Below are 7,341 nucleotides of genomic sequence, written 5' to 3' on the forward strand. Positions count from 1 at the left end.
GCAAATCCCCTCATTTTATTCTTCTTTAGGGGTGTCTTGGTCCTTTTGTTCTTTCCATTATAAGGTTTAGAAGCATCTTTTGTTTTCCATGAAATCCCTTATTGGGATCTATTAGAATTGCATTAAATCTGTAGGAAGAAAATTGTCCTCATTATAATATTGAATCCCTTAGTCATGAACATGGGCGGGTTCTACATTTATTTAAATTGTGTTCAATGTCTTTCAATTGTGTTTTAGAACTTTCTGACTTTAAGTCTTATATTCTGCCATCTTTTTGTTTCTGTATATGTATCACTTCTATCTTTTTGCTGCTGTAATATAGTGTGCTTTTAAAATTACTTTTCTTTCCTGGATGCTCTGTGCAACATGCAGAACTTCCCTGACCAGGGATCAAACCTGTGGCCCCTGGAGTGTAAGTGCAAAGTCTTAACCACTGGACCACCAGGGAAGTCCTAAATTACATTTTTGTATGTTCCTGTTCTATACAAAAGCAATTTCTTTTTGGATATTGATCTTACAGCTAGCTGTCTTGCTAGAATCTCTGATTATTTTGAATCATTCATTTGAATGTTCTATCTAGGCAACCACATTATATGAAAAAACTGATGATTTTGCTCTTTTCCCATCCCTAGTCCTTTAATTTCTTTTTCTTGTCTTACTATATTGTCTAGGACATCTGGTAAAAATGTCAACATAGAAGCAAAGATAGTGGGCATCCTTGTTTGGGTCCAGATTTTAAACGAATTACTCTGAAGATGTACTCATTAAAAAGATAATACAGATGTTAAAAAACTAATAGTACACATGCAAACTTTTTCTAAGTTTCCTTTATCATGTTAAGGATATTTCCTTCTAGTCTGCTAAGAGGTTTTATCATGAAGGATATTGAATGTCATCATTTTTTTTTCTAGATCTGTTAAGATGATCATATTTTTTTCTTCTTAAATCTGTAACATAAGATTTTAGTTTGGACTCCTTCAGAGTAGAGCCTGCAACAAGGACTTCAGTTCAGGTAGATTACTGAATGATTGAGGCCAGGAAGTAGGGAGTGAAGGAGTAAGACTGAACCGGGGGAGAGAAAGCCAATAGAAGATGCATAACTGGTGTTGCAGGTGTAAGCAAAGGGAGTTCAAGCCTTTCAGAATCTCTGATAGGTCTACAGGATGCTGGCTAGAACTGCCTCCCCAAAAGAAAGAGGCTGGACCATGTTTCTCCTAGCTCTTGGCCTCTCCTTGGTTGAGGGTTTCATGTTAGGGAACCTGACACTCCTAGGCTTCTAAGAAACACTAACAGGTATCTAAGTGATTCCTAAAGCATTGAAGAAGACCCTGAGGCAAAAAGGCAAAAAGGAAACATGGTATAAACTTGAGGTGGGGTCATGGAACATAAGGTGAGTCTCAGGTTGCAGGAAATTTTCTGCTGTAAATACAGAGGATTTCAGAGCAGGGCAGAAGTATCATGACATAAAGCACCAAAGTTTACTATTCCCGACAATAATAAATGACATTTGCAGCTTTCTCTTCTATCGTGCGACCAGCTTTTCATAGCTAAGCCTAACTTGGACATGATGTCTAATATTTTTAACACATGGCTAGATTTGGTCTGTTTGTGTTTTTATTTTGCATTTGTATTCACGAGTGACACTGGCTTCTAATTTTTCTATTTCATCCTATTCTTGTCTCATTTTGGCATTAAGGTTCCATTGGCCTCTTAGACAGCGTGTTCCTGCTATTTTCATTCTCAGAGAGAGTTTTTGTAAGATTAAAATTATCCCTACTTAAACTTCTGTAATGCTATCTAGACTTGATATTTCCTTTGTGGGGAGATTTCAAATTATGGATGTAATTTCTATAATAGTTGGACAACTGTTCAGGCTTTTTATTTCTTCTTCAATCAAGTTAGGTACTTTTTGTGTGTCCACAAAGAGTCGGACATGACTGAGCGACTGAACTGAAGTGACTTTTTCTAAGACTTATTCTACTTGGTTTCATATTTCTTGGCATAAATGATTTATAAGTTTTTAATTTTTGTAAGTTTTGAATGTTTAAGCTTATTGAAGATTTGCAATGTTGTGTAAATTAAATTTTCATTTATGGTAAAATATACCTAACACAAAATACACCACATAACTCTTTTTCAATGTACATGTGGTTGGGTTACAACACATTGTTTCACGATGGATCTCAAAACTTAATTTTATCTCACAAAACTGAAAGTCTATACCCATTAAACAAACAACTCACCATTTCCCCCTGCCCCCAGGCCCTGGCAACCACTGTTCTGCTTTCTGTTTCTATGAATCTATAGTCTTCTTCTTTTGTGAATTGCAAGATACATTACTTTATATTTTTAGAGTGGCTTATAATATACAGTATTATGTAACCTTCAGGTGTTCTACACAGGGGTTTGGTATTTGCCTACATTATGCAATTATCACCACAGTAAGTCTAGTGTCCACCTGCTTCCATACAAAGTTATTCCAGTATTACTGACCATATTCCTCATGCTGTGTTACATCCCTGTGGCTTACTCTGTAATTGGTGCTTTGCCCCTCTTAATCCCATTCATCTATTTTGGACCCTGCTCGGCCCCTTCGCCTCCAGCAACCACCCCTTTATTCTCTATATGTAGGAGCCTGGTTTTGGTTTTGTCTGTTTTGTTTTTCAGATTCTGCATATGTGTGAGATCACATGGTGTTTGTCTTTCTCTGTCTGAGTCAGTGCACTTGGCATAATACCCTCTAGGTCTGTCCGTGTTGTCGAAAATGGCAAGATTTCATCCTTTATGGCTGAATAATATTCCGTTGTGTATTATACCAAACCCATCTTTACTCATGCATCTATGGATGAACATTCAGGAGGCTTTCACATGTTGCTACTGGAAATGATGCCACAGTGGACAGTGGTGCACATGCATGTCCTCAAATTAGTGCTTTTGTTTTTTTCAGGAGAATACCCAGAAGTGAAATTGCTGGATCATACGGCAGTTCTATTTCTAATTTTTGAGGCACCTCTACACATTTCTCCACAGCATTCGCACCAATTTACAATCCCACCAGGAGGACACGAGGGCTCCCCTTTCTCCACACCCTTGCCAATGTTTTTATTTGTTGTCTTTGATGATAACCATTCTGACAGTGGTTGGGTGATGTCTCATTGTGGCTTTGATGTGCCTTTCCCTCCTGATGAATGATGTTGAGCATCTTTTCATGTTTGCTTCATTATTCATAACAGAGAAATGTTGTATTAAAATTTCTTGCTATGATGATGGTTTTATCTCTTTGTTGTTCCTTCAAGCTAAGTGCTTACAAGTTTACAACAATTATAATTTCTGTATGAATTGACCATTTAATCTAGGTACTCATTGTATCCCTAATAAATATTTTTTGTCTTAAAATTCCTTCTTCTTTGATATGAATAAACCTTTCCCGGCTTTTCTTTTGGTTAGCTTTTGCCTGGTATATCTTTTTTCATTCCACCATTCCACACTCTTACTCATTAGATGTGTCTCATAAACAATGTAGAACTGGGTTTTGTGTTTAAATATCTTTTAAAGTGTAATCTGAGGAACGTCCCTGGTGGTCCAGTGGCTAAGACTTCCAGCTCCAATGCATGGGGCCTGGGTTCCATCCCTGGTCAGGGAACTAGATCCCGCATGCCAGAACTAAGACTTGGTGCAGCCAAGTAAATACATATTTTACAAATGTAATTTGAGATAAAGATTTAGAAATGACCGAGTAAATGACTTCCTCTAAACCTGCTAAAAATTGAGTTTAAAAACCTGAAGTTTCTTTATTTTTGGCTATGCCACGCACATATGGAACACCCATATGGAATGTTAGTTCCCCAGACCAGGGATCAAACACTTGGAAGCAGAGTCTTAACAACTGGAACGCCAGGGAAGTCATAAAAGCCTGCATTTGCAACAACCATCCATGGCTGACAAGCATCCTGACCCAGAAGGCTGCCCTCCAGGGTGGTGTGTTTGAGCTATTTTTCTGTCGTTGTTCCGTCTCTAAGTCGTGTCGACTCTTTCAACCCCATGGACTGTAACACACCAGATCCTCTGTCCTCTACTACCCCCATTTTTTTAGTAGACTTCTTTTTAGAAGAGCAGTTTAAGGCTTAGAGCAAAACTTAGGGGAAGTAGAGACTTGCCACATACCTCCTGTCCCCACACATGCACAGCCTCTCCTGTTACCAACATCCCCGACCAGAGTGGTCCATTTCTCATGAGTGATGAGCCTGCATTGACCCGTCATTATCACCCAAAGATCATAGTTGACATTACAGTTCAGTCTTGGTGTGTACATTCTGTGGGTTTGGGCAAGTGTGTGCTGACACATATGCACCATTGTAGTAGCAAACAGAGCAGCTTCTCTGTCCTAAAGTCCTCTCTGCTCTTTCAGTCCATGTCTCACTCCCTTTAATCTTGGCAACCACCAATTCTCCAACCAAACACTCCTCATTCCTAAATTCTCACTGCCGTTCCATCACCTAATATCGTTGTGATTTAGGCAAGTTATTAATTCACCTGAGCCCTGAACTTCCTCAGATGCACAATCAACATTGCTAGATTTGGTGTGATAATGAGACGATATATTAAAACCTTAAATTAGTCCCTAACAGAGAATTGGCATCAGTGAAATGTTGGTTTCCTTTTCCTTCCTCCTTGAATTAGTAACGTGAAATCACATTTAGCTAAGAAAACAGACAAGAAAGTGCCTGGGGACCGTGTGCATCACCAGAAATCTAAAAGGGGAGGGGCAGAGGACAGGGGAGAATGTCCAGCTATTGCCTCCCAAACCTTCTTTCCAACTTGGAAAGTCCCTCCCTTGTTGACACCAAAAAAGTGTCCTGTGGGATTCAGGGCTCTCCAGATTTGGGGCTTGTAGCGGTAAATGCCCCGTGTGCACACACATCACACACACATGAGCCCCGTGTGCCTGCCTCACCCCTGATGGCAGCGTGCCAGGAGCACTAGGTATGTCCCGCTTATCAGCTGACTCCTGGCTTCCTCTGCCCAGCTTCTTGCAGACCTGTGGCCCTGGGAGCTGGCCTTCCATATGGCCTCCCCAAGACCACTCAGATAATGAGAGGAAATACAGTCATCAGCTTCCAGAAGGCTGGGGGTTCAGGACTGCAACTGCAAGTCCTCCCTGCTGCCTGCCTGACCGGAGCCCTTCACCTCTCTGCAGGCAGTCCTCAGCTGTTCCCTGTGAGCCTGCGGACGCCACCCAAGATGTCCCCTTTTGGTGGCTGGGGAATGCTCGCAGCCTTTCTCGCTATGCTCTGCTGCCGAGGTGAGCCTGGGGGGTCCAGACTGGGTGTGTTCCCGCCAGAGGTTAGGGCACCTGTTCCCCTGGTGCTGTGTGGAGAAGGGGGTCCTGGTCCCGAAGTCGCTGAGGCTTTGAGCACAGCGGCTGCCCACCACGGGTGCGGGATGCTATGCAAGCCTGGTTTCCCCATGACTCCATGACCCAGGGTAGCAGATGGGGGACCTGGCCTTCACACTTTGGGTTGAACAGGCCCCATAACTTCAGGGTGTTTGGATGTGGCAGGTCGTGGAGACTGATGGGAGACCAAGGAGGCTGGGGCTCAAGGGAAAGTAAGGGAACGTCCCAGCGGGTCTTCAGAGGCGGCCCAGTGGACAGTAGAGGTCAGTGGAGGGCATCGTCTTCTGCTGACCATCAAAGTGCAAACAAAGCCCCTTCTGGGTGGCCCAGGGGACAGGGAAGGAGAATGCCTCCAGGTGTGAGCACTCTGTTTTGGAAAACCTGTCAGGTGCCTTCATGACGACCATGCAGGAAAGGGATTACTAGCCCATTTGACAGATGGAGAAACTGAGGCTCAGAAAAGGAAAGCACTTTGCCCAAGGCCACAGAGCTGGCAAACTCGGGATTCAAAGGCAGCTCTCTCTCTCTCCCTAGAGAACCTTTCTCTTTCCCCAGCTGAGGGCTAGATGTGGACATGTGGGTGTGGTGGGAACACAGGACAGAGCACAGGCCCAGCTGGCCGAGATCAGTTCCGATTCTTGGCCTTCTTCCTCACTGGGCTCCAGCCATCCTGTTTTCTCCACCAGGGTCTTGGCGCTGCTGGTTTTCTGCCCTCTGCAGACACTGGAAGCCAAGCTCCCCCCGTTTCCTTCCTCCTTTCCTCAAATGTCACCGTTTCTATGAAACCTGTCCTGAGCACAGTATTTAACGCAGCAGCCCCACCCCACTCCCTATTTCCTGTCTGGGGCACTACCCACCAATTGACAGGCTGGCTAGTTCGCTTGTTGGTTACTCTGTGTCCTTCGCAGCAGCGGGAGCTCCACAAGGGCAACCTTTGAATTTCTTCTATCTCTGATGGCTCCCCAGAGCCTAGAACAGTGCTTGCTACACAGCTAGTATTCTATAAGGGTTTGCAGAAGAGAGGGAAGGAGTGAGGGAGGAGCTGAACTCATGGACATGGGGCCTGAGGGGACTCGATCCACCTCCAGGTCAGGGAGGCCTTCAGAGGAGGGATCATTTCGGCTGGGGGGCGAGTTGGAATATAATCTCAATGGGGATAGAAGATGTGCATGAGGAAGACTCACCTGGAGGGGACAAGCTGGAAGAGCAGTCAGGGGCAGGGAGACAGCTAGGGAGCATCCCCCTTGGTCTAGACCAGAGGCAGTAATGTCTGAACAGAGGGAGGAGCAGAAGGGACCCATTGATGAGACTGCGCATCGTGGGCAGCCCCGCCAGGCAGGGCAGCGGGGGTGTCTGCTGAGCAGTGTTTTCTGTCCTTCCAGGGTCTGGTGAGAAGGCGTTCGAGGGCCCAGAGCACCTGATGGTGGGGTCTGGAGAGTTTCAAGTGATTAATTGCACTGCCAGTTGTACGGACCCCAAGAAACTTGTTCTAGAGACACACCTAAACAAGACTCTCCTGGACAGCCAGGCTCAGTGGAAGCTGTTCAGGGTCTACAACATCTCCAAGGATGAGCAGCTCCTGTGCAGTTTCACCTGCGCCGGCAAGCAGGAGACGAAAGTTTTCAACATCACCGTGTTCTGTGAGTGTCGCCCACGGGGCCCTGCTCCCCGAGGCCGGAGCCTGTGTCTGCAAACCCACAACGAGCTGCTCTGTCACTGCTCCTGGGCACTCTCCTATGGCCTGCACCTCCATGGGCTTCTGGATCCAGGCACAGGCTCAGAATCTGCTCACACCCTCCCCTGGCCTCCTCGAACCCTGCCAGCAACTGGGATTTTGAGATTTGCTCAGAAGCAGACAATCCAAGCAGGTTTAGACAAACCTAAAAGTCGTTTCCCTCTGTCTCCTCCCAGCTGGGGAGCACCCCCATCACCAGAACACCCCACAT

General features: G+C 45.0%; 1 pseudogene across 1 annotated transcript in view; it reads left to right on the plus strand.

Annotated features, from left to right (window-relative positions):
• Window positions 1-7,339, plus strand: part of LOC104995035 — a 9,759-nt pseudogene extending 2,420 nt beyond the window's left edge. The window contains exons 2-3 of the transcript XR_826023.1: window positions 5,198-5,302; window positions 6,778-7,339. The product of XR_826023.1 is annotated as an intercellular adhesion molecule 2-like (transcript). The remainder of the gene's footprint in view (window positions 1-5,197; window positions 5,303-6,777) is intronic.
• Window positions 7,340-7,341: the final 2 nt, after the last annotated feature.

This window comes from Bison bison, unplaced genomic scaffold (genome assembly GCF_000754665.1).
Source record: "Bison bison bison isolate TAMUID 2011002044 unplaced genomic scaffold, Bison_UMD1.0 scf7180017850493, whole genome shotgun sequence".
In the NCBI taxonomy this organism is placed as follows: Eukaryota; Metazoa; Chordata; class Mammalia; order Artiodactyla; family Bovidae; genus Bison; species Bison bison.